The 22,178-nt window shown below is 50.9% G+C and overlaps 24 non-coding genes across 24 annotated transcripts; all 24 read right to left on the reverse strand.

The window, feature by feature from the left end:
• Positions 1–584: 584 nt before the first annotated feature.
• Positions 585–671, reverse strand: trnay-gua (transfer RNA tyrosine (anticodon GUA)). The gene is given in 2 exon segments: positions 585–620; positions 635–671. It is a non-coding gene; the product is annotated as a tRNA-Tyr (tRNA).
• Positions 672–1,265: 594 nt separating this feature from the next.
• On the reverse strand, positions 1,266–1,352 carry trnay-gua (transfer RNA tyrosine (anticodon GUA)). The gene is given in 2 exon segments: positions 1,266–1,301; positions 1,316–1,352. It is a non-coding gene; the product is annotated as a tRNA-Tyr (tRNA).
• A 596-nt stretch (positions 1,353–1,948) lies between these two features.
• On the reverse strand, positions 1,949–2,035 carry trnay-gua (transfer RNA tyrosine (anticodon GUA)). The gene is given in 2 exon segments: positions 1,949–1,984; positions 1,999–2,035. It is a non-coding gene; the product is annotated as a tRNA-Tyr (tRNA).
• A 595-nt stretch (positions 2,036–2,630) lies between these two features.
• Positions 2,631–2,717, reverse strand: trnay-gua (transfer RNA tyrosine (anticodon GUA)). The gene is given in 2 exon segments: positions 2,631–2,666; positions 2,681–2,717. It is a non-coding gene; the product is annotated as a tRNA-Tyr (tRNA).
• Positions 2,718–3,312: 595 nt separating this feature from the next.
• Positions 3,313–3,399, reverse strand: trnay-gua (transfer RNA tyrosine (anticodon GUA)). The gene is given in 2 exon segments: positions 3,313–3,348; positions 3,363–3,399. It is a non-coding gene; the product is annotated as a tRNA-Tyr (tRNA).
• A 595-nt stretch (positions 3,400–3,994) lies between these two features.
• Positions 3,995–4,081, reverse strand: trnay-gua (transfer RNA tyrosine (anticodon GUA)). The gene is given in 2 exon segments: positions 3,995–4,030; positions 4,045–4,081. It is a non-coding gene; the product is annotated as a tRNA-Tyr (tRNA).
• Positions 4,082–4,676: 595 nt separating this feature from the next.
• Positions 4,677–4,763, reverse strand: trnay-gua (transfer RNA tyrosine (anticodon GUA)). Its single transcript is given in 2 exon segments — positions 4,677–4,712; positions 4,727–4,763. It is a non-coding gene; the product is annotated as a tRNA-Tyr (tRNA).
• A 595-nt stretch (positions 4,764–5,358) lies between these two features.
• trnay-gua (transfer RNA tyrosine (anticodon GUA)) lies at positions 5,359–5,445 on the reverse strand. Its single transcript is given in 2 exon segments — positions 5,359–5,394; positions 5,409–5,445. It is a non-coding gene; the product is annotated as a tRNA-Tyr (tRNA).
• Positions 5,446–6,040: 595 nt separating this feature from the next.
• On the reverse strand, positions 6,041–6,127 carry trnay-gua (transfer RNA tyrosine (anticodon GUA)). Its single transcript is given in 2 exon segments — positions 6,041–6,076; positions 6,091–6,127. It is a non-coding gene; the product is annotated as a tRNA-Tyr (tRNA).
• Positions 6,128–6,722: 595 nt separating this feature from the next.
• On the reverse strand, positions 6,723–6,809 carry trnay-gua (transfer RNA tyrosine (anticodon GUA)). The gene is given in 2 exon segments: positions 6,723–6,758; positions 6,773–6,809. It is a non-coding gene; the product is annotated as a tRNA-Tyr (tRNA).
• Positions 6,810–7,404: 595 nt separating this feature from the next.
• Positions 7,405–7,491, reverse strand: trnay-gua (transfer RNA tyrosine (anticodon GUA)). Its single transcript is given in 2 exon segments — positions 7,405–7,440; positions 7,455–7,491. It is a non-coding gene; the product is annotated as a tRNA-Tyr (tRNA).
• Positions 7,492–8,086: 595 nt separating this feature from the next.
• Positions 8,087–8,173, reverse strand: trnay-gua (transfer RNA tyrosine (anticodon GUA)). Its single transcript is given in 2 exon segments — positions 8,087–8,122; positions 8,137–8,173. It is a non-coding gene; the product is annotated as a tRNA-Tyr (tRNA).
• A 595-nt stretch (positions 8,174–8,768) lies between these two features.
• Positions 8,769–8,855, reverse strand: trnay-gua (transfer RNA tyrosine (anticodon GUA)). The gene is given in 2 exon segments: positions 8,769–8,804; positions 8,819–8,855. It is a non-coding gene; the product is annotated as a tRNA-Tyr (tRNA).
• Positions 8,856–9,450: 595 nt separating this feature from the next.
• On the reverse strand, positions 9,451–9,537 carry trnay-gua (transfer RNA tyrosine (anticodon GUA)). Its single transcript is given in 2 exon segments — positions 9,451–9,486; positions 9,501–9,537. It is a non-coding gene; the product is annotated as a tRNA-Tyr (tRNA).
• A 1,959-nt stretch (positions 9,538–11,496) lies between these two features.
• trnay-gua (transfer RNA tyrosine (anticodon GUA)) lies at positions 11,497–11,583 on the reverse strand. Its single transcript is given in 2 exon segments — positions 11,497–11,532; positions 11,547–11,583. It is a non-coding gene; the product is annotated as a tRNA-Tyr (tRNA).
• A 595-nt stretch (positions 11,584–12,178) lies between these two features.
• On the reverse strand, positions 12,179–12,265 carry trnay-gua (transfer RNA tyrosine (anticodon GUA)). The gene is given in 2 exon segments: positions 12,179–12,214; positions 12,229–12,265. It is a non-coding gene; the product is annotated as a tRNA-Tyr (tRNA).
• Positions 12,266–14,224: 1,959 nt separating this feature from the next.
• On the reverse strand, positions 14,225–14,311 carry trnay-gua (transfer RNA tyrosine (anticodon GUA)). Its single transcript is given in 2 exon segments — positions 14,225–14,260; positions 14,275–14,311. It is a non-coding gene; the product is annotated as a tRNA-Tyr (tRNA).
• Positions 14,312–15,588: 1,277 nt separating this feature from the next.
• On the reverse strand, positions 15,589–15,675 carry trnay-gua (transfer RNA tyrosine (anticodon GUA)). Its single transcript is given in 2 exon segments — positions 15,589–15,624; positions 15,639–15,675. It is a non-coding gene; the product is annotated as a tRNA-Tyr (tRNA).
• A 1,277-nt stretch (positions 15,676–16,952) lies between these two features.
• On the reverse strand, positions 16,953–17,039 carry trnay-gua (transfer RNA tyrosine (anticodon GUA)). The gene is given in 2 exon segments: positions 16,953–16,988; positions 17,003–17,039. It is a non-coding gene; the product is annotated as a tRNA-Tyr (tRNA).
• Positions 17,040–17,634: 595 nt separating this feature from the next.
• Positions 17,635–17,721, reverse strand: trnay-gua (transfer RNA tyrosine (anticodon GUA)). The gene is given in 2 exon segments: positions 17,635–17,670; positions 17,685–17,721. It is a non-coding gene; the product is annotated as a tRNA-Tyr (tRNA).
• Positions 17,722–18,316: 595 nt separating this feature from the next.
• Positions 18,317–18,403, reverse strand: trnay-gua (transfer RNA tyrosine (anticodon GUA)). Its single transcript is given in 2 exon segments — positions 18,317–18,352; positions 18,367–18,403. It is a non-coding gene; the product is annotated as a tRNA-Tyr (tRNA).
• Positions 18,404–19,680: 1,277 nt separating this feature from the next.
• trnay-gua (transfer RNA tyrosine (anticodon GUA)) lies at positions 19,681–19,767 on the reverse strand. The gene is given in 2 exon segments: positions 19,681–19,716; positions 19,731–19,767. It is a non-coding gene; the product is annotated as a tRNA-Tyr (tRNA).
• Positions 19,768–21,044: 1,277 nt separating this feature from the next.
• Positions 21,045–21,131, reverse strand: trnay-gua (transfer RNA tyrosine (anticodon GUA)). The gene is given in 2 exon segments: positions 21,045–21,080; positions 21,095–21,131. It is a non-coding gene; the product is annotated as a tRNA-Tyr (tRNA).
• A 595-nt stretch (positions 21,132–21,726) lies between these two features.
• Positions 21,727–21,813, reverse strand: trnay-gua (transfer RNA tyrosine (anticodon GUA)). The gene is given in 2 exon segments: positions 21,727–21,762; positions 21,777–21,813. It is a non-coding gene; the product is annotated as a tRNA-Tyr (tRNA).
• Positions 21,814–22,178: the final 365 nt, after the last annotated feature.

Raw genomic sequence — 22,178 nt, forward strand, 5'->3', positions numbered from 1 at the left:
AGGGTTGGACTGAAAACTGACAAGTGCGTTTAGGACAGACTCTCATGCACTCCTATGATTGTAGAGCGAGTACATCCGGCAAAAGCCTAGCCCTAGCCCCTGAACTTAATCCTATCTCCTTCCTTTCAGACGTAGCTGAAAACGGTGGCCCTGGTGGTCTAGTGGCTAGGATTCGGCGCTCTCACCGCTGCGGCCGGGTTCGATTCCCGGTCAGGGAAGTGTGTGCTTTCTTGCACACCAAGTCCACTACAAGACTCTGGAAGGTCCCCCCCCCACCCACATGCTGGGCTGTGTAGGTTGAAGGAATGTAAAGCGTCCTCCTTCTGCTACTTCCTTTTTTGCCAAACTTCTAAACGACACGTTGCTGCCTCATTCACCACCTCCACACACCCACACCAGCGTGGCTTTATGTTTTCAAGTCTGCAAGTCTTTTAGGGAGGCAAGATAAAGTTTGAGAAATTTGAATGGAACAGTGTAAATGATCCGTCACTGCCTTCAGCATATTGCACTCTGGCATGCCAGTGCATCTGCAGGCAGGCACTTGGCCATGATATCCCGCAGTGGCACGAGGGAAAAGAAAAGTCTCCTTCGAGCCGGATTTGAACCAGCGACCTAAGGATCGCCTTATTAACAACTACAGTCCTCCGCTCTACCAACTGAGCTATCAAAGGTGCTATGTTATGGGTTGGACTGAAAACTGACAAGTGCGTTTAGGACAGACTCTCATGCACTCCTATGATTGTAGAGGGAGTACATCCGGCAAAAGCCTAGCCCTAGCCCCTGAACTTAATCCTATCTCCTTCCTTTCAGACGTAGCTGAAAACGGTGGCCCTGGTGGTCTAGTGGCTAGGATTCGGCGCTCTCACCGCTGCGGCCGGGTTCGATTCCCGGTCAGGGAAGTGTGTGCTTTCTTGCACACCAAGTCCACTACAAGACTCTGGAAGGTCCCCCCCCCACCCACATGCTGGGCTGTGTAGGTTGAAGGAATGTAAAGCGTCCTCCTTCTGCTACTTCCTTTTTTGCCAAACTTCTAAACGACACGTTGCTGCCTCATTCACCACCTCCACACACCCACACCAGCGTGGCTTTATGTTTTCAAGTCTGCAAGTCTTTTAGGGAGGCAAGATAAAGTTTGAGAAATTTGAATGGAACAATGTAAATGATCCGTCACTGCCTTCAGCATATTGCACTCTGGCATGCCAGTGCATCTGCAGGCAGGCACCTGGCCATGATATCCCGCAGTGGCACGAGGGAAAAGAAAAGTCTCCTTCGAGCCGGATTTGAACCAGCGACCTAAGGATCGCCTTATTAACAACTACAGTCCTCCGCTCTACCAACTGAGCTATCAAAGGTGCTATGCTAAAGGGTTGGACTGAAAACTGACAAGTGCGTTTAGGACAGACTCTCATGCACTCCTATGATTGTAGAGCGAGAACATCCGGCAAAAGCCTAGCCCTAGCCCCTGAACTTAATCCTATCTCCTTCCTTTCAGACGTAGCTGAAAACGGTGGCCCTGGTGGTCTAGTGGCTAGGATTCGGCGCTCTCACCGCTGCGGCCGGGTTCGATTCCCGGTCAGGGAAGTGTGTGCTTTCTTGCACACCAAGTCCACTACAAGACTCTGGAAAGTCCCCCCCCCCAACCAGATGCTGGGCTGTGTAGGTTGAAGGAATGTAAAGCGTCCTCCTTCTGCTACTCCCTTTTTTGCCAAACTTCTAAACGACACGTTGCTGCCTCATTCACCACCTCCACACACCCACACCAGCGTGGCTTTATGTTTTCAAGTCTGCAAGTCTTTTAGGGAGGCAAGATAAAGTTTGAGAAATTTGAATGGAACAATGTAAATGATCCGTCACTGCCTTCAGCATATTGCACTCTGGCATGCCAGTGCATCTGCAGGCAGGCACCTGGCCATGATATCCCGCAGTGGCACGAGGGAAAAGAAAAGTCTCCTTCGAGCCGGATTTGAACCAGCGACCTAAGGATCGCCTTATTAACAACTACAGTCCTCCGCTCTACCAACTGAGCTATCGAAGGTGCTATGCTAAAGGGTTGGACTGAAAACTGACAAGTGCGTTTAGGACAGACTCTCATGCACTCCTATGATTGCAGAGCGAGTACATCCGGCAAAAGCCTAGCCCTAGCCCCTGAACTTAATCCTATCTCCTTCCTTTCAGACGTAGCTGAAAACGGCGGCCCTGGTGGTCTAGTGGCTAGGATTCGGCGCTCTCACCGCTGCGGCCGGGTTCGATTCCCGGTCAGGGAAGTGTGTGCTTTCTTGCACACCAAGTCCACTACAAGACTCTGGAAGGTCCCCCCCCCACCCACATGCTGGGCTGTGTAGGTTGAAGGAATGTAAAGCGTCCTCCTTCTGCTACTTCCTTTTTTGCCAAACTTCTAAACGACACGTTGCTGCCTCATTCACCACCTCCACACACCCACACCAGCGTGGCTTTATGTTTTCAAGTCTGCAAGTCTTTTAGGGAGGCAAGATAAAGTTTGAGAAATTTGAATGGAACAGTGTAAATGATCCGTCACTGCCTTCAGCATATTGCACTCTGGCATGCCAGTGCATCTGCAGGCAGGCACCTGGCCATGATATCCCGCAGTGGCACGAGGGAAAAGAAAAGTCTCCTTCGAGCCGGATTTGAACCAGCGACCTAAGGATCGCCTTATTAACAACTACAGTCCTCCGCTCTACCAACTGAGCTATCGAAGGTGCTATGCTAAAGGGTTGGACTGAAAACTGACAAGTGCGTTTAGGACAGACTCTCATGCACTCCTATGATTGTAGAGCGAGTACATCCGGCAAAAGCCTAGCCCTAGCCCCTGAACTTAATCCTATCTCCTTCCTTTCAGACGTAGCTGAAAACGGTGGCCCTGGTGGTCTAGTGGCTAGGATTCGGCGCTCTCACCGCTGCGGCCGGGTTCGATTCCCGGTCAGGGAAGTGTGTGCTTTCTTGCACACCAAGTCCACTACAAGACTCTGGAAGGTCCCCCCCCCACCCACATGCTGGGCTGTGTAGGTTGAAGGAATGTAAAGCGTCCTCCTTCTGCTACTTCCTTTTTTGCCAAACTTCTAAACGACACGTTGCTGCCTCATTCACCACCTCCACACACCCACACCAGCGTGGCTTTATGTTTTCAAGTCTGCAAGTCTTTTAGGGAGGCAAGATAAAGTTTGAGAAATTTGAATGGAACAATGTAAATGATCCGTCACTGCCTTCAGCATATTGCACTCTGGCATGCCAGTGCATCTGCAGGCAGGCACCTGGCCATGATATCCCGCAGTGGCACGAGGGAAAAGAAAAGTCTCCTTCGAGCCGGATTTGAACCAGCGACCTAAGGATCGCCTTATTAACAACTACAGTCCTCCGCTCTACCAACTGAGCTATCGAAGGTGCTATGCTAAAAGGTTGGACTGAAAACTGACAAGTGCGTTTAGGACAGACTCTCATGCACTCCTATGATTGTAGAGCGAGTACATCCGGCAAAAGCCTAGCCCTAGCCCCTGAACTTAATCCTATCTCCTTCCTTTCAGACGTAGCTGAAAACGGTGGCCCTGGTGGTCTAGTGGCTAGGATTCGGCGCTCTCACCGCTGCGGCCGGGTTCGATTCCCGGTCAGGGAAGTGTGTGCTTTCTTGCACACCAAGTCCACTACAAGACTCTGGAAGGTCCCCCCCCCACCCACATGCTGGGCTGTGTAGGTTGAAGGAATGTAAAGCGTCCTCCTTCTGCTACTTCCTTTTTTGCCAAACTTCTAAACGACACGTTGCTGCCTCATTCACCACCTCCACACACCCACACCAGCGTGGCTTTATGTTTTCAAGTCTGCAAGTCTTTTAGGGAGGCAAGATAAAGTTTGAGAAATTTGAATGGAACAATGTAAATGATCCGTCACTGCCTTCAGCATATTGCACTCTGGCATGCCAGTGCATCTGCAGGCAGGCACCTGGCCATGATATCCCGCAGTGGCACGAGGGAAAAGAAAAGTCTCCTTCGAGCCGGATTTGAACCAGCGACCTAAGGATCGCCTTATTAACAACTACAGTCCTCCGCTCTACCAACTGAGCTATCGAAGGTGCTATGCTAAAGGGTTGGACTGAAAACTGACAAGTGCGTTTAGGACAGACTCTCATGCACTCCTATGATTGCAGAGCGAGTACATCCGGCAAAAGCCTAGCCCTAGCCCCTGAACTTAATCCTATCTCCTTCCTTTCAGACGTAGCTGAAAACGGCGGCCCTGGTGGTCTAGTGGCTAGGATTCGGCGCTCTCACCGCTGCGGCCGGGTTCGATTCCCGGTCAGGGAAGTGTGTGCTTTCTTGCACACCAAGTCCACTACAAGACTCTGGAAGGTCCCCCCCCCACCCACATGCTGGGCTGTGTAGGTTGAAGGAATGTAAAGCGTCCTCCTTCTGCTACTTCCTTTTTTGCCAAACTTCTAAACGACACGTTGCTGCCTCATTCACCACCTCCACACACCCACACCAGCGTGGCTTTATGTTTTCAAGTCTGCAAGTCTTTTAGGGAGGCAAGATAAAGTTTGAGAAATTTGAATGGAACAATGTAAATGATCCGTCACTGCCTTCAGCATATTGCACTCTGGCATGCCAGTGCATCTGCAGGCAGGCACCTGGCCATGATATCCCGCAGTGGCACGAGGGAAAAGAAAAGTCTCCTTCGAGCCGGATTTGAACCAGCGACCTAAGGATCGCCTTATTAACAACTACAGTCCTCCGCTCTACCAACTGAGCTATCGAAGGTGCTATGCTAAAGGGTTGGACTGAAAACTGACAAGTGCGTTTAGGACAGACTCTCATGCACTCCTATGATTGTAGAGCGAGTACATCCGGCAAAAGCCTAGCCCTAGCCCCTGAACTTAATCCTATCTCCTTCCTTTCAGACGTAGCTGAAAACGGTGGCCCTGGTGGTCTAGTGGCTAGGATTCGGCGCTCTCACCGCTGCGGCCGGGTTCGATTCCCGGTCAGGGAAGTGTGTGCTTTCTTGCACACCAAGTCCACTACAAGACTCTGGAAGGTCCCCCCCCCACCCACATGCTGGGCTGTGTAGGTTGAAGGAATGTAAAGCGTCCTCCTTCTGCTACTTCCTTTTTTGCCAAACTTCTAAACGACACGTTGCTGCCTCATTCACCACCTCCACACACCCACACCAGCGTGGCTTTATGTTTTCAAGTCTGCAAGTCTTTTAGGGAGGCAAGATAAAGTTTGAGAAATTTGAATGGAACAATGTAAATGATCCGTCACTGCCTTCAGCATATTGCACTCTGGCATGCCAGTGCATCTGCAGGCAGGCACCTGGCCATGATATCCCGCAGTGGCACGAGGGAAAAGAAAAGTCTCCTTCGAGCCGGATTTGAACCAGCGACCTAAGGATCGCCTTATTAACAACTACAGTCCTCCGCTCTACCAACTGAGCTATCGAAGGTGCTATGCTAAAAGGTTGGACTGAAAACTGACAAGTGCGTTTAGGACAGACTCTCATGCACTCCTATGATTGTAGAGCGAGTACATCCGGCAAAAGCCTAGCCCTAGCCCCTGAACTTAATCCTATCTCCTTCCTTTCAGACGTAGCTGAAAACGGTGGCCCTGGTGGTCTAGTGGCTAGGATTCGGCGCTCTCACCGCTGCGGCCGGGTTCGATTCCCGGTCAGGGAAGTGTGTGCTTTCTTGCACACCAAGTCCACTACAAGACTCTGGAAGGTCCCCCCCCCACCCACATGCTGGGCTGTGTAGGTTGAAGGAATGTAAAGCGTCCTCCTTCTGCTACTTCCTTTTTTGCCAAACTTCTAAACGACACGTTGCTGCCTCATTCACCACCTCCACACACCCACACCAGCGTGGCTTTATGTTTTCAAGTCTGCAAGTCTTTTAGGGAGGCAAGATAAAGTTTGAGAAATTTGAATGGAACAATGTAAATGATCCGTCACTGCCTTCAGCATATTGCACTCTGGCATGCCAGTGCATCTGCAGGCAGGCACCTGGCCATGATATCCCGCAGTGGCACGAGGGAAAAGAAAAGTCTCCTTCGAGCCGGATTTGAACCAGCGACCTAAGGATCGCCTTATTAACAACTACAGTCCTCCGCTCTACCAACTGAGCTATCGAAGGTGCTATGCTAAAGGGTTGGACTGAAAACTGACAAGTGCGTTTAGGACAGACTCTCATGCACTCCTATGATTGCAGAGCGAGTACATCCGGCAAAAGCCTAGCCCTAGCCCCTGAACTTAATCCTATCTCCTTCCTTTCAGACGTAGCTGAAAACGGCGGCCCTGGTGGTCTAGTGGCTAGGATTCGGCGCTCTCACCGCTGCGGCCGGGTTCGATTCCCGGTCAGGGAAGTGTGTGCTTTCTTGCACACCAAGTCCACTACAAGACTCTGGAAGGTCCCCCCCCCACCCACATGCTGGGCTGTGTAGGTTGAAGGAATGTAAAGCGTCCTCCTTCTGCTACTTCCTTTTTTGCCAAACTTCTAAACGACACGTTGCTGCCTCATTCACCACCTCCACACACCCACACCAGCGTGGCTTTATGTTTTCAAGTCTGCAAGTCTTTTAGGGAGGCAAGATAAAGTTTGAGAAATTTGAATGGAACAATGTAAATGATCCGTCACTGCCTTCAGCATATTGCACTCTGGCATGCCAGTGCATCTGCAGGCAGGCACCTGGCCATGATATCCCGCAGTGGCACGAGGGAAAAGAAAAGTCTCCTTCGAGCCGGATTTGAACCAGCGACCTAAGGATCGCCTTATTAACAACTACAGTCCTCCGCTCTACCAACTGAGCTATCGAAGGTGCTATGCTAAAGGGTTGGACTGAAAACTGACAAGTGCGTTTAGGACAGACTCTCATGCACTCCTATGATTGCAGAGCGAGTACATCCGGCAAAAGCCTAGCCCTAGCCCCTGAACTTAATCCTATCTCCTTCCTTTCAGACGTAGCTGAAAACGGCGGCCCTGGTGGTCTAGTGGCTAGGATTCGGCGCTCTCACCGCTGCGGCCGGGTTCGATTCCCGGTCAGGGAAGTGTGTGCTTTCTTGCACACCAAGTCCACTACAAGACTCTGGAAGGTCCCCCCCCCACCCACATGCTGGGCTGTGTAGGTTGAAGGAATGTAAAGCGTCCTCCTTCTGCTACTTCCTTTTTTGCCAAACTTCTAAACGACACGTTGCTGCCTCATTCACCACCTCCACACACCCACACCAGCATGGCTTTATGTTTTCAAGTCTGCAAGTCTTTTAGGGAGGCAAGATAAAGTTTGAGAAATTTGAATGGAACAATGTAAATGATCCGTCACTGCCTTCAGCATATTGCACTCTGGCATGCCAGTGCATCTGCAGGCAGGCACCTGGCCATGATATCCCGCAGTGGCACGAGGGAAAAGAAAAGTCTCCTTCGAGCCGGATTTGAACCAGCGACCTAAGGATCGCCTTATTAACAACTACAGTCCTCCGCTCTACCAACTGAGCTATCGAAGGTGCTATGCTAAAGGGTTGGACTGAAAACTGACAAGTGCGTTTAGGACAGACTCTCATGCACTCCTATGATTGCAGAGCGAGTACATCCGGCAAAAGCCTAGCCCTAGCCCCTGAACTTAATCCTATCTCCTTCCTTTCAGACGTAGCTGAAAACGGTGGCCCTGGTGGTCTAGTGGCTAGGATTCGGCGCTCTCACCGCTGCGGCCGGGTTCGATTCCAGGTCAGGGAAGTGTGTGCTTTCTTGCACACCAAGTCCACTACAAGACTCTGGAAGGTCCCCCCCCCACCCACATGCTGGGCTGTGTAGGTTGAAGGAATGTAAAGCGTCCTCCTTCTGCTACTTCCTTTTTTGCCAAACTTCTAAACGACACGTTGCTGCCTCATTCACCACCTCCACACACCCACACCAGCGTGGCTTTATGTTTTCAAGTCTGCAAGTCTTTTAGGGAGGCAAGATAAAGTTTGAGAAATTTGAATGGAACAATGTAAATGATCCGTCACTGCCTTCAGCATATTGCACTCTGGCATGCCAGTGCATCTGCAGGCAGGCACCTGGCCATGATATCCCGCAGTGGCACGAGGGAAAAGAAAAGTCTCCTTCGAGCCGGATTTGAACCAGCGACCTAAGGATCGCCTTATTAACAACTACAGTCCTCCGCTCTACCAACTGAGCTATCGAAGGTGCTATGCTAAAGGGTTGGACTGAAAACTGACAAGTGCGTTTAGGACAGACTCTCATGCACTCCTATGATTGTAGAGCGAGTACATCCGGCAAAAGCCTAGCCCTAGCCCCTGAACTTAATCCTATCTCCTTCCTTTCAGACGTAGCTGAAAACGGTGGCCCTGGTGGTCTAGTGGCTAGGATTCGGCGCTCTCACCGCTGCGGCCGGGTTCGATTCCCGGTCAGGGAAGTGTGTGCTTTCTTGCACACCAAGTCCACTACAAGACTCTGGAAGGTCCCCCCCCCACCCACATGCTGGGCTGTGTAGGTTGAAGGAATGTAAAGCGTCCTCCTTCTGCTACTTCCTTTTTTGCCAAACTTCTAAACGACACGTTGCTGCCTCATTCACCACCTCCACACACCCACACCAGCGTGGCTTTATGTTTTCAAGTCTGCAAGTCTTTTAGGGAGGCAAGATAAAGTTTGAGAAATTTGAATGGAACAATGTAAATGATCCGTCACTGCCTTCAGCATATTGCACTCTGGCATGCCAGTGCATCTGCAGGCAGGCACCTGGCCATGATATCCCGCAGTGGCACGAGGGAAAAGAAAAGTCTCCTTCGAGCCGGATTTGAACCAGCGACCTAAGGATCGCCTTATTAACAACTACAGTCCTCCGCTCTACCAACTGAGCTATCGAAGGTGCTATGCTAAAGGGTTGGACTGAAAACTGACAAGTGCGTTTAGGACAGACTCTCATGCACTCCTATGATTGTAGAGCGAGTACATCCGGCAAAAGCCTAGCCCTAGCCCCTGAACTTAATCCTATCTCCTTCCTTTCAGACGTAGCTGAAAACGGTGGCCCTGGTGGTCTAGTGGCTAGGATTCGGCGCTCTCACCGCTGCGGCCGGGTTCGATTCCCGGTCAGGGAAGTGTGTGCTTTCTTGCACACCAAGTCCACTACAAGACTCTGGAAGGTCCCCCCCCCACCCACATGCTGGGCTGTGTAGGTTGAAGGAATGTAAAGCGTCCTCCTTCTGCTACTTCCTTTTTTGCCAAACTTCTAAACGACACGTTGCTGCCTCATTCACCACCTCCACACACCCACACCAGCGTGGCTTTATGTTTTCAAGTCTGCAAGTCTTTTAGGGAGGCAAGATAAAGTTTGAGAAATTTGAATGGAACAATGTAAATGATCCGTCACTGCCTTCAGCATATTGCACTCTGGCATGCCAGTGCATCTGCAGGCAGGCACCTGGCCATGATATCCCGCAGTGGCACGAGGGACAAGAAAAGTCTCCTTCGAGCCGGATTTGAACCAGCGACCTAAGGATCGCCTTATTAACAACTACAGTCCTCCGCTCTACCAACTGAGCTATCGAAGGTGCTATGCTAAAGGGTTGGACTGAAAACTGACAAGTGCGTTTAGGACAGACTCTCATGCACTCCTATGATTGCAGAGCGAGTACATCCGGCAAAAGCCTAGCCCTAGCCCCTGAACTTAATCCTATCTCCTTCCTTTCAGACGTAGCTGAAAACGGTGGCCCTGGTGGTCTAGTGGCTAGGATTCGGCGCTCTCACCGCTGCGGCCGGGTTCGATTCCCGGTCAGGGAAGTGTGTGCTTTCTTGCACACCAAGTCCACTACAAGACTCTGGAAGGTCCCCCCCCCACCCACATGCTGGGCTGTGTAGGTTGAAGGAATGTAAAGCGTCCTCCTTCTGCTACTTCCTTTTTTGCCAAACTTCTAAACGACACGTTGCTGCCTCATTCACCACCTCCACACACCCACACCAGCGTGGCTTTATGTTTTCAAGTCTGCAAGTCTTTTAGGGAGGCAAGATAAAGTTTGAGAAATTTGAATGGAACAATGTAAATGATCCGTCACTGCCTTCAGCATATTGCACTCTGGCATGCCAGTGCATCTGCAGGCAGGCACCTGGCCATGATATCCCGCAGTGGCACGAGGGAAAAGAAAAGTCTCCTTCGAGCCGGATTTGAACCAACGACCTAAGGATCGCCTTATTAACAACTACATTCCTCCGCTCTACCAACTGAGTTATCGAAGGTGCTATGCTAAGGGATTGGACTGAAAACTGACAAGTGCGTTTAGGACAGACTCTCATGCACTCCTATGATTGTAGAGCGAGTACATCCGGCAAAAGCCTAGCCCTAGCCCCTGAACTTAATCCTATCTCCTTCCTTTCAGACGTAGCTGAAAACGGTGGCCCTGGTGGTCTAGTGGCTAGGATTCGGCGCTCTCACCGCTGCGGCCGGGTTCGATTCCCGGTCAGGGAAGTGTGTGCTTTCTTGCACACCAAGTCCACTACAAGACTCTGGAAGGTCCCCCCCCCACCCACATGCTGGGCTGTGTAGGTTGAAGGAATGTAAAGCGTCCTCCTTCTGCTACTTCCTTTTTTGCCAAACTTCTAAACGACACGTTGCTGCCTCATTCACCACCTCCACACACCCACACCAGCGTGGCTTTATGTTTTCAAGTCTGCAAGTCTTTTAGGGAGGCAAGATAAAGTTTGAGAAATTTGAATGGAACAATGTAAATGATCCGTCACTGCCTTCAGCATATTGCACTCTGGCATGCCAGTGCATCTGCAGGCAGGCACCTGGCCATGATATCCCGCAGTGGCACGAGGGAAAAGAAAAGTCTCCTTCGAGCCGGATTTGAACCAACGACATAAGGATCGCCTTATTAACAACTACAGTCCTCCACTCTACCAACTGAGCTATCGAAGGTGCTATGCTAAGGGATTGGACTGAAAACTGACAAGTGCGTTTAGGACAGACTCTCATGCACTCCTATGATTGTAGAGCGAGTACATCCGGCAAAAGCCTAGCCCTAGCCCCTGAACTTAATCCTATCTCCTTCCTTTCAGACGTAGCTGAAAACGGTGGCCCTGGTGGTCTAGTGGCTAGGATTCGGCGCTCTCACCGCTGCGGCCGGGTTCGATTCCCGGTCAGGGAATTGTGTGCTTTCTTGCACACCAAGTCCACTACAAGACTCTGGAAGGTCCCCCCCCCACCCACATGCTGGGCTGTGTAGGTTGAAGGAATGTAAAGCGTCCTCCTTCTGCTACTTCCTTTTTTGCCAAACTTCTAAACGACACGTTGCTGCCTCATTCACCACCTCCACACACCCACACCAGCGTGGCTTTATGTTTTCAAGTCTGCAAGTCTTTTAGGGAGGCAAGATAAAGTTTGAGAAATTTGAATGGAACAATGTAAATGATCCGTCACTGCCTTCAGCATATTGCACTCTGGCATGCCAGTGCATCTGCAGGCAGGCACCTGGCCATGATATCCCGCAGTGGCACGAGGGAAAAGAAAAGTCTCCTTCGAGCTGGATTTGAACCAGCGACCTAAGGATCGCCTTATTAACAACTACAGTCCTCCGCTCTACCAACTGAGCTATCGAAGGTGCTATGCTAAAAGGTTGGACTGAAAACTGACAAGTGCGTTTAGGACAGACTCTCATGCACTCCTATGATTGTAGAGCGAGTACATCCGGCAAAAGCCTAGCCCTAGCCCCTGAACTTAATCCTATCTCCTTCCTTTCAGACGTAGCTGAAAACGGTGGCCCTGGTGATCTAGTGGCTAGGATTCGGCGCTCTCACCGCTGCGGCCGGGTTCGATTCCCGGTCAGGGAAGTGTGTGCTTTCTTGCACACCAAGTCCACTACAAGACTCTGGAAGGTCCCCCCCCCACCCACATGCTGGGCTGTGTAGGTTGAAGGAATGTAAAGCGTCCTCCTTCTGCTACTTCCTTTTTTGCCAAACTTCTAAACGACACGTTGCTGCCTCATTCACCACCTCCACACACCCACACCAGCGTGGCTTTATGTTTTCAAGTCTGCAAGTCTTTTAGGGAGGCAAGATAAAGTTTGAGAAGTTTGAATGGAACAATGTAAATGATCCGTCACTGCCTTCAGCATATTGCACTCTGGCATGCCAGTGCATCTGCAGGCAGGCACCTGGCCATGATATCCCGCAGTGGCACGAGGGAAAAGAAAAGTCTCCTTCGAGCCGGATTTGAACCAGCGACCTAAGGATCGCCTTATTAACAACTACAGTCCTCCGCTCTACCAACTGAGCTATCGAAGGTGCTATGCTAAAGGGTTGGACTGAAAACTGACAAGTGCGTTTAGGACAGACTCTCATGCACTCCTATGATTGCAGAGCGAGTAAATCCGGCAAAAGCCTAGCCCTAGCCCCTGAACTTAATCCTATCTCCTTCCTTTCAGACGTAGCTGAAAACGGCGGCCCTGGTGGTCTAGTGGCTAGGATTCGGCGCTCTCACCGCTGCGGCCGGGTTCGATTCCCGGTCAGGGAAGTGTGTGCTTTCTTGCACACCAAGTCCACTACAAGACTCTGGAAGGTCCCCCCCCCACCCACATGCTGGGCTGTGTAGGTTGAAGGAATGTAAAGCGTCCTCCTTCTGCTACTTCCTTTTTTGCCAAACTTCTAAACGACACGTTGCTGCCTCATTCACCACCTCCACACACCCACACCAGCATGGCTTTATGTTTTCAAGTCTGCAAGTCTTTTAGGGAGGCAAGATAAAGTTTGAGAAATTTGAATGGAACAATGTAAATGATCCGTCACTGCCTTCAGCATATTGCACTCTGGCATGCCAGTGCATCTGCAGGCAGGCACCTGGCCATGATATCCCGCAGTGGCACGAGGGAAAAGAAAAGTCTCCTTCGAGCCGGATTTGAACCAACGACCTAAGGATCGCCTTATTAACAACTACAGTCCTCCGCTCTACCAACTGAGCTATCGAAGGTGCTGTGCTAAAGGGTTGGACTGAAAACTGACAAGTGCGTTTAGGACAGACTCTCATGCACTCCTATGATTGTAGAGCGAGTACATCCGGCAAAAGCCTAGCCCTAGCCCCTGAACTTAATCCTATCTCCTTCCTTTCAGACGTAGCTGAAAACGGTGGCCCTGGTGGTCTAGTGGCTAGGATTCGGCGCTCTCACCGCTGCGGCCGGGTTCGATTCCCGGTCAGGGAAGTGTGTGCTTTCTTGCACACCAAGTCCACTACAAGACTCTGGAAGGTCCCCCCCCCACCCACATGCTGGGCTGTGTAGGTTGAAGGAATGTAAAGCGTCCTCCTTCTGCTACTTCCTTTTTTGCCAAACTTCTAAACGACACGTTGCTGCCTCATTCACCACCTCCACACACCCACACCAGCGTGGCTTTATGTTTTCAAGTCTGCAAGTCTTTTAGGGAGGCAAGATAAAGTTTGAGAAATTTGAATGGAACAATGTAAATGATCCGTCACTGCCTTCAGCATATTGCACTCTGGCATGCCAGTGCATCTGCAGGCAGGCACCTGGCCATGATATCCCGCAGTGGCACGAGGGAAAAGAAAAGTCTCCTTCGAGCCGGATTTGAACCAACGACCTAAGGATCGCCTTATTAACAACTACAGTCCTCCGCTCTACCAACTGAGCTATCGAAGGTGCTATGCTAAGGGATTGGACTGAAAACTGACAAGTGCGTTTAGGACAGACTCTCATGCACTCCTATGATTGTAGAGCGAGTACATCCGGCAAAAGCCTAGCCCTAGCCCCTGAACTTAATCCTATCTCCTTCCTTTCAGACGTAGCTGAAAACGGTGGCCCTGGTGGTCTAGTGGCTAGGATTCGGCGCTCTCACCGCTGCGGCCGGGTTCGATTCCCGGTCAGGGAAGTGTGTGCTTTCTTGCACACCAAGTCCACTACAAGACTCTGGAAGGTCCCCCCCCCACCCACATGCTGGGCTGTGTAGGTTGAAGGAATGTAAAGCGTCCTCCTTCTGCTACTTCCTTTTTTGCCAAACTTCTAAACGACACGTTGCTGCCTCATTCACCACCTCCACACACCCACACCAGCGTGGCTTTATGTTTTCAAGTCTGCAAGTCTTTTAGGGAGGCAAGATAAAGTTTGAGAAATTTGAATGGAACAATGTAAATGATCCGTCACTGCCTTCAGCATATTGCACTCTGGCATGCCAGTGCATCTGCAGGCAGGCACCTGGCCATGATATCCCGCAGTGGCACGAGGGAAAAGAAAAGTCTCCTTCGAGCCGGATTTGAACCGGCGACCTAAGGATGGCCTTATTAACAACTACAGTCCTCCGCTCTACCAACTGAGCTATCGAAGGTGCTATGCTAAAAGGTTGGACTGAAAACTGACAAGTGCGTTTAGGACAGACTCTCATGCACTCCTATGATTGTAGAGCGAGTACATCCGGCAAAAGCCTAGCCCTAGCCCCTGAACTTAATCCTATCTCCTTCCTTTCAGACGTAGCTGAAAACGGTGGCCCTGGTGGTCTAGTGGCTAGGATTCGGCGCTCTCACCGCTGCGGCCGGGTTCGATTCCCGGTCAGGGAAGTGTGTGCTTTCTTGCACACCAAGTCCACTACAAGACTCTGGAAGGTCCCCCCCCCACCCACATGCTGGGCTGTGTAGGTTGAAGGAATGTAAAGCGTCCTCCTTCTGCTACTTCCTTTTTTGCCAAACTTCTAAACGACACGTTGCTGCCTCATTCACCACCTCCACACACCCACACCAGCGTGGCTTTATGTTTTCAAGTCTGCAAGTCTTTTAGGGAGGCAAGATAAAGTTTGAGAAATTTGAATGGAACAATGTAAATGATCCGTCACTGCCTTCAGCATATTGCACTCTGGCATGCCAGTGCATCTGCAGGCAGGCACCTGGCCATGATATCCCGCAGTGGCACGAGGGAAAAGAAAAGTCTCCTTCGAGCCGGATTTGAACCAACGACCTAAGGATCGCCTTATTAACAACTACAGTCCTCCGCTCTACCAACTGAGCTATCGAAGGTGCTGTGCTAAAGGGTTGGACTGAAAACTGACAAGTGCGTTTAGGACAGACTCTCATGCACTCCTATGATTGTAGAGCGAGTACATCCGGCAAAAGCCTAGCCCTAGCCCCTGAACTTAATCCTATCTCCTTCCTTTCAGACGTAGCTGAAAACGGTGGCCCTGGTGGTCTAGTGGCTAGGATTCGGCGCTCTCACCGCTGCGGCCGGGTTCGATTCCCGGTCAGGGAAGTGTGTGCTTTCTTGCACACCAAGTCCACTACAAGACTCTGGAAGGTCCCCCCCCCACCCACATGCTGGGCTGTGTAGGTTGAAGGAATGTAAAGCGTCCTCCTTCTGCTACTTCCTTTTTTGCCAAACTTCTAAACGACACGTTGCTGCCTCATTCACCACCTCCACACACCCACACCAGCGTGGCTTTATGTTTTCAAGTCTGCAAGTCTTTTAGGGAGGCAAGATAAAGTTTGAGAAATTTGAATGGAACAATGTAAATGATCCGTCACTGCCTTCAGCATATTGCACTCTGGCATGCCAGTGCATCTGCAGGCAGGCACCTGGCCATGATATCCCGCAGTGGCACGAGGGAAAAGAAAAGTCTCCTTCGAGCCGGATTTGAACCAGCGACCTAAGGATCGCCTTATTAACAACTACAGTCCTCCGCTCTACCAACTGAGCTATCGAAGGTGCTATGCTAAAGGGTTGGACTGAAAACTGACAAGTGCGTTTAGGACAGACTCTCATGCACTCCTATGATTGCAGAGCGAGTACATCCGGCAAAAGCCTAGCCCTAGCCCCTGAACTTAATCCTATCTCCTTCCTTTCAGACGTAGCTGAAAACGGTGGCCCTGGTGGTCTAGTGGCTAGGATTCGGCGCTCTCACCGCTGCGGCCGGGTTCGATTCCCGGTCAGGGAAGTGTGTGCTTTCTTGCACACCAAGTCCACTACAAGACTCTGGAAGGTCCCCCCCCCACCCACATGCTGGGCTGTGTAGGTTGAAGGAATGTAAAGCGTCCTCCTTCTGCTACTTCCTTTTTTGCCAAACTTCTAAACGACACGTTGCTGCCTCATTCACCACCTCCACACACCCACACCAGCGTGGCTTTATGTTTTCAAGTCTGCAAGTCTTTTAGGGAGGCAAGATAAAGTTTGAGAAATTTGAATGGAACAATGTAAATGATCCGTCACTGCCTTCAGCATATTGCACTCTGGCATGCCAGTGCATCTGCAGGCAGGCACCTGGCCATGATATCCCGCAGTGGCACGAGGGAAAAGAAAAGTCTCCTTCGAGCCGGATTTGAACCAACGACCTAAGGATCGCCTTATTAACAACTACAGTCCTCCGCTCTACCAACTGAGCTATTGAAGGTGCTATGCTAAGGGATTGGACTGAAAACTGACAAGTGCGTTTAGGACAGACTCTCATGCACTCCTATGATTGTAGAGCGAGTACATCCGGCAAAAGCCTAGCCCTAGCCCCTGAACTTAATCCTATCTCCTTCCTTTCAGACGTAGCTGAAAACGGTGGCCCTGGTGGTCTAGTGGCTAGGATTCGGCGCTCTCACCGCTGCGGCTGGGTTCGATTCCCGGTCAGGGAAGTGTGTGCTTTCTTGCACACCAAGTCCACTACAAGACTCTGGAAGGTCCCCCCCCCACCCACATGCTGGGCTGTGTAGGTTGAAGGAATGTAAAGCGTCCTCCTTCTGCTACTTCCTTTTTTGCCAAACTTCTAAACGACACGTTGCTGCCTCATTCACCACCTCCACACACCCACACCAGCGTGGCTTTATGTTTTCAAGTCTGCAAGTCTTTTAGGGAGGCAAGATAAAGTTTGAGAAATTTGAATGGAACAATGTAAATGATCCGTCACTGCCTTCAGCATATTGCACTCTGGCATGCCAGTGCATCTGCAGGCAGGCACCTGGCCATGATATCCCGCAGTGGCACGAGGGAAAAGAAAAGTCTCCTTCGAGCCGGATTTGAACCGGCGACCTAAGGATGGCCTTATTAACAACTACAGTCCTCCGCTCTACCAACTGAGCTATCGAAGGTGCTATGCTAAAAGGTTGGACTGAAAACTGACAAGTGCGTTTAGGACAGACTCTCATGCACTCCTATGATTGTAGAGCGAGTACATCCGGCAAAAGCCTAGCCCTAGCCCCTGAACTTAATCCTATCTCCTTCCTTTCAGACGTAGCTGAAAACGGTGGCCCTGGTGGTCTAGTGGCTAGGATTCGGCGCTCTCACCGCTGCGGCCGGGTTCGATTCCCGGTCAGGGAAGTGTGTGCTTTCTTGCACACCAAGTCCACTACAAGACTCTGGAAGGTCCCCCCCCCACCCACATGCTGGGCTGTGTAGGTTGAAGGAATGTAAAGCGTCCTCCTTCTGCTACTTCCTTTTTTGCCAAACTTCTAAACGACACGTTGCTGCCTCATTCACCACCTCCACACACCCACACCAGCGTGGCTTTATGTTTTCAAGTCTGCAAGTCTTTTAGGGAGGCAAGATAAAGTTTGAGAAATTTGAATGGAACAATGTAAATGATCCGTCACTGCCTTCAGCATATTGCACTCTGGCATGCCAGTGCATCTGCAGGCAGGCACCTGGCCATGATATCCCGCAGTGGCACGAGGGAAAAGAAAAGTCTCCTTCGAGCCGGATTTGAACCGGCGACCTAAGGATGGCCTTATTAACAACTACAGTCCTCCGCTCTACCAACTGAGCTATCGAAGGTGCTATGCTAAAAGGTTGGACTGAAAACTGACAAGTGCGTTTAGGACAGACTCTCATGCACTCCTATGATTGTAGAGCGAGTACATCCGGCAAAAGCCTAGCCCTAGCCCCTGAACTTAATCCTATCTCCTTCCTTTCAGACGTAGCTGAAAACGGTGGCCCTGGTGGTCTAGTGGCTAGGATTCGGCGCTCTCACCGCTGCGGCCGGGTTCGATTCCCGGTCAGGGAAGTGTGTGCTTTCTTGCACACCAAGTCCACTACAAGACTCTGGAAGGTCCCCCCCCCACCCACATGCTGGGCTGTGTAGGTTGAAGGAATGTAAAGCGTCCTCCTTCTGCTACTTCCTTTTTTGCCAAACTTCTAAACGACACGTTGCTGCCTCATTCACCACCTCCACACACCCACACCAGCGTGGCTTTATGTTTTCAAGTCTGCAAGTCTTTTAGGGAGGCAAGATAAAGTTTGAGAAATTTGAATGGAACAATGTAAATGATCCGTCACTGCCTTCAGCATATTGCACTCTGGCATGCCAGTGCATCTGCAGGCAGGCACCTGGCCATGATATCCCGCAGTGGCACGAGGGAAAAGAAAAGTCTCCTTCGAGCCGGATTTGAACCGGCGACCTAAGGATGGCCTTATTAACAACTACAGTCCTCCGCTCTACCAACTGAGCTATCGAAGGTGCTATGCTAAAAGGTTGGACTGAAAACTGACAAGTGCGTTTAGGACAGACTCTCATGCACTCCTATGATTGTAGAGCGAGTACATCCGGCAAAAGCCTAGCCCTAGCCCCTGAACTTAATCCTATCTCCTTCCTTTCAGACGTAGCTGAAAACGGTGGCCCTGGTGGTCTAGTGGCTAGGATTCGGCGCTCTCACCGCTGCGGCCGGGTTCGATTCCCGGTCAGGGAAGTGTGTGCTTTCTTGCACACCAAGTCCACTACAAGACTCTGGAAGGTCCCCCCCCCACCCACATGCTGGGCTGTGTAGGTTGAAGGAATGTAAAGCGTCCTCCTTCTGCTACTTCCTTTTTTGCCAAACTTCTAAACGACACGTTGCTGCCTCATTCACCACCTCCACACACCCACACCAGCGTGGCTTTATGTTTTCAAGTCTGCAAGTCTTTTAGGGAGGCAAGATAAAGTTTGAGAAATTTGAATGGAACAATGTAAATGATCCGTCACTGCCTTCAGCATATTGCACTCTGGCATGCCAGTGCATCTGCAGGCAGGCACCTGGCCATGATATCCCGCAGTGGCACGAGGGAAAAGAAAAGTCTCCTTCGAGCCGGATTTGAACCAACGACCTAAGGATCGCCTTATTAACAACTACAGTCCTCCGCTCTACCAACTGAGCTATCGAAGGTGCTGTGCTAAAGGGTTGGACTGAAAACTGACAAGTGCGTTTAGGACAGACTCTCATGCACTCCTATGATTGTAGAGCGAGTACATCCGGCAAAAGCCTAGCCCTAGCCCCTGAACTTAATCCTATCTCCTTCCTTTCAGACGTAGCTGAAAACGGTGGCCCTGGTGGTCTAGTGGCTAGGATTCGGCGCTCTCACCGCTGCGGCCGGGTTCGATTCCCGGTCAGGGAAGTGTGTGCTTTCTTGCACACCAAGTCCACTACAAGACTCTGGAAGGTCCCCCCCCCACCCACATGCTGGGCTGTGTAGGTTGAAGGAATGTAAAGCGTCCTCCTTCTGCTACTTCCTTTTTTGCCAAACTTCTAAACGACACGTTGCTGCCTCATTCACCACCTCCACACACCCACACCAGCGTGGCTTTATGTTTTCAAGTCTGCAAGTCTTTTAGGGAGGCAAGATAAAGTTTGAGAAATTTGAATGGAACAATGTAAATGATCCGTCACTGCCTTCAGCATATTGCACTCTGGCATGCCAGTGCATCTGCAGGCAGGCACCTGGCCATGATATCCCGCAGTGGCACGAGGGAAAAGAAAAGTCTCCTTCGAGCCGGATTTGAACCAGCGACCTAAGGATCGCCTTATTAACAACTACAGTCCTCCGCTCTACCAACTGAGCTATCGAAGGTGCTATGCTAAAGGGTTGGACTGAAAACTGACAAGTGCGTTTAGGACAGACTCTCATGCACTCCTATGATTGCAGAGCGAGTACATCCGGCAAAAGCCTAGCCCTAGCCCCTGAACTTAATCCTATCTCCTTCCTTTCAGACGTAGCTGAAAACGGTGGCCCTGGTGGTCTAGTGGCTAGGATTCGGCGCTCTCACCGCTGCGGCCGGGTTCGATTCCCGGTCAGGGAAGTGTGTGCTTTCTTGCACACCAAGTCCACTACAAGACTCTGGAAGGTCCCCCCCCCACCCACATGCTGGGCTGTGTAGGTTGAAGGAATGTAAAGCGTCCTCCTTCTGCTACTTCCTTTTTTGCCAAACTTCTAAACGACACGTTGCTGCCTCATTCACCACCTCCACACACCCACACCAGCGTGGCTTTATGTTTTCAAGTCTGCAAGTCTTTTAGGGAGGCAAGATAAAGTTTGAGAAATTTGAATGGAACAATGTAAATGATCCGTCACTGCCTTCAGCATATTGCACTCTGGCATGCCAGTGCATCTGCAGGCAGGCACCTGGCCATGATATCCCGCAGTGGCACGAGGGAAAAGAAAAGTCTCCTTCGAGCCGGATTTGAACCAACGACCTAAGGATCGCCTTATTAACAACTACAGTCCTCCGCTCTACCAACTGAGCTATTGAAGGTGCTATGCTAAGGGATTGGACTGAAAACTGACAAGTGCGTTTAGGACAGACTCTCATGCACTCCTATGATTGTAGAGCGAGTACATCCGGCAAAAGCCTAGCCCTAGCCCCTGAACTTAATCCTATCTCCTTCCTTTCAGACGTAGCTGAAAACGGTGGCCCTGGTGGTCTAGTGGCTAGGATTCGGCGCTCTCACCGCTGCGGCTGGGTTCGATTCCCGGTCAGGGAAGTGTGTGCTTTCTTGCACACCAAGTCCACTACAAGACTCTGGAAGGTCCCCCCCCCACCCACATGCTGGGCTGTGTAGGTTGAAGGAATGTAAAGCGTCCTCCTTCTGCTACTTCCTTTTTTGCCAAACTTCTAAACGACACGTTGCTGCCTCATTCACCACCTCCACACACCCACACCAGCGTGGCTTTATGTTTTCAAGTCTGCAAGTCTTTTAGGGAGGCAAGATAAAGTTTGAGAAATTTGAATGGAACAATGTAAATGATCCGTCACTGCCTTCAGCATATTGCACTCTGGCATGCCAGTGCATCTGCAGGCAGGCACCTGGCCATGATATCCCGCAGTGGCACGAGGGAAAAGAAAAGTCTCCTTCGAGCCGGATTTGAACCGGCGACCTAAGGATGGCCTTATTAACAACTACAGTCCTCCGCTCTACCAACTGAGCTATCGAAGGTGCTATGCTAAAAGGTTGGACTGAAAACTGACAAGTGCGTTTAGGACAGACTCTCATGCACTCCTATGATTGTAGAGCGAGTACATCCGGCAAAAGCCTAGCCCTAGCCCCTGAACTTAATCCTATCTCCTTCCTTTCAGACGTAGCTGAAAACGGTGGCCCTGGTGGTCTAGTGGCTAGGATTCGGCGCTCTCACCGCTGCGGCCGGGTTCGATTCCCGGTCAGGGAAGTGTGTGCTTTCTTGCACACCAAGTCCACTACAAGACTCTGGAAGGTCCCCCCCCCACCCACATGCTGGGCTGTGTAGGTTGAAGGAATGTAAAGCGTCCTCCTTCTGCTACTTCCTTTTTTGCCAAACTTCTAAACGACACGTTGCTGCCTCATTCACCACCTCCACACACCCACACCAGCGTGGCTTTATGTTTTCAAGTCTGCAAGTCTTTTAGGGAGGCAAGATAAAGTTTGAGAAATTTGAATGGAACAATGTAAATGATCCGTCACTGCCTTCAGCATATTGCACTCTGGCATGCCAGTGCATCTGCAGGCAGGCACCTGGCCATGATATCCCGCAGTGGCACGAGGGAAAAGAAAAGTCTCCTTCGAGCCGGATTTGAACCAGCGACCTAAGGATCGCCTTATTAACAACTACAGTCCTCCGCTCTACCAACTGAGCTATCGAAGGTGCTATGCTAAAGGGTTGGACTGAAAACTGACAAGTGCGTTTAGGACAGACTCTCATGCACTCCTATGATTGCAGAGCGAGTACATCCGGCAAAAGCCTAGCCCTAGCCCCTGAACTTAATCCTATCTCCTTCCTTTCAGACGTAGCTGAAAACGGCGGCCCTGGTGGTCTAGTGGCTAGGATTCGGCGCTCTCACCGCTGCGGCCGGGTTCGATTCCCGGTCAGGGAAGTGTGTGCTTTCTTGCACACCAAGTCCACTACAAGACTCTGGAAGGTCCCCCCCCCACCCACATGCTGGGCTGTGTAGGTTGAAGGAATGTAAAGCGTCCTCCTTCTGCTACTACCTTTTTTGCCAAACTTCTAAA

The sequence above is a fragment of the Hoplias malabaricus genome, chromosome 8 (assembly GCF_029633855.1).
Source record: "Hoplias malabaricus isolate fHopMal1 chromosome 8, fHopMal1.hap1, whole genome shotgun sequence".
Lineage (NCBI taxonomy): Eukaryota > Metazoa > Chordata > Actinopteri > Characiformes > Erythrinidae > Hoplias > Hoplias malabaricus.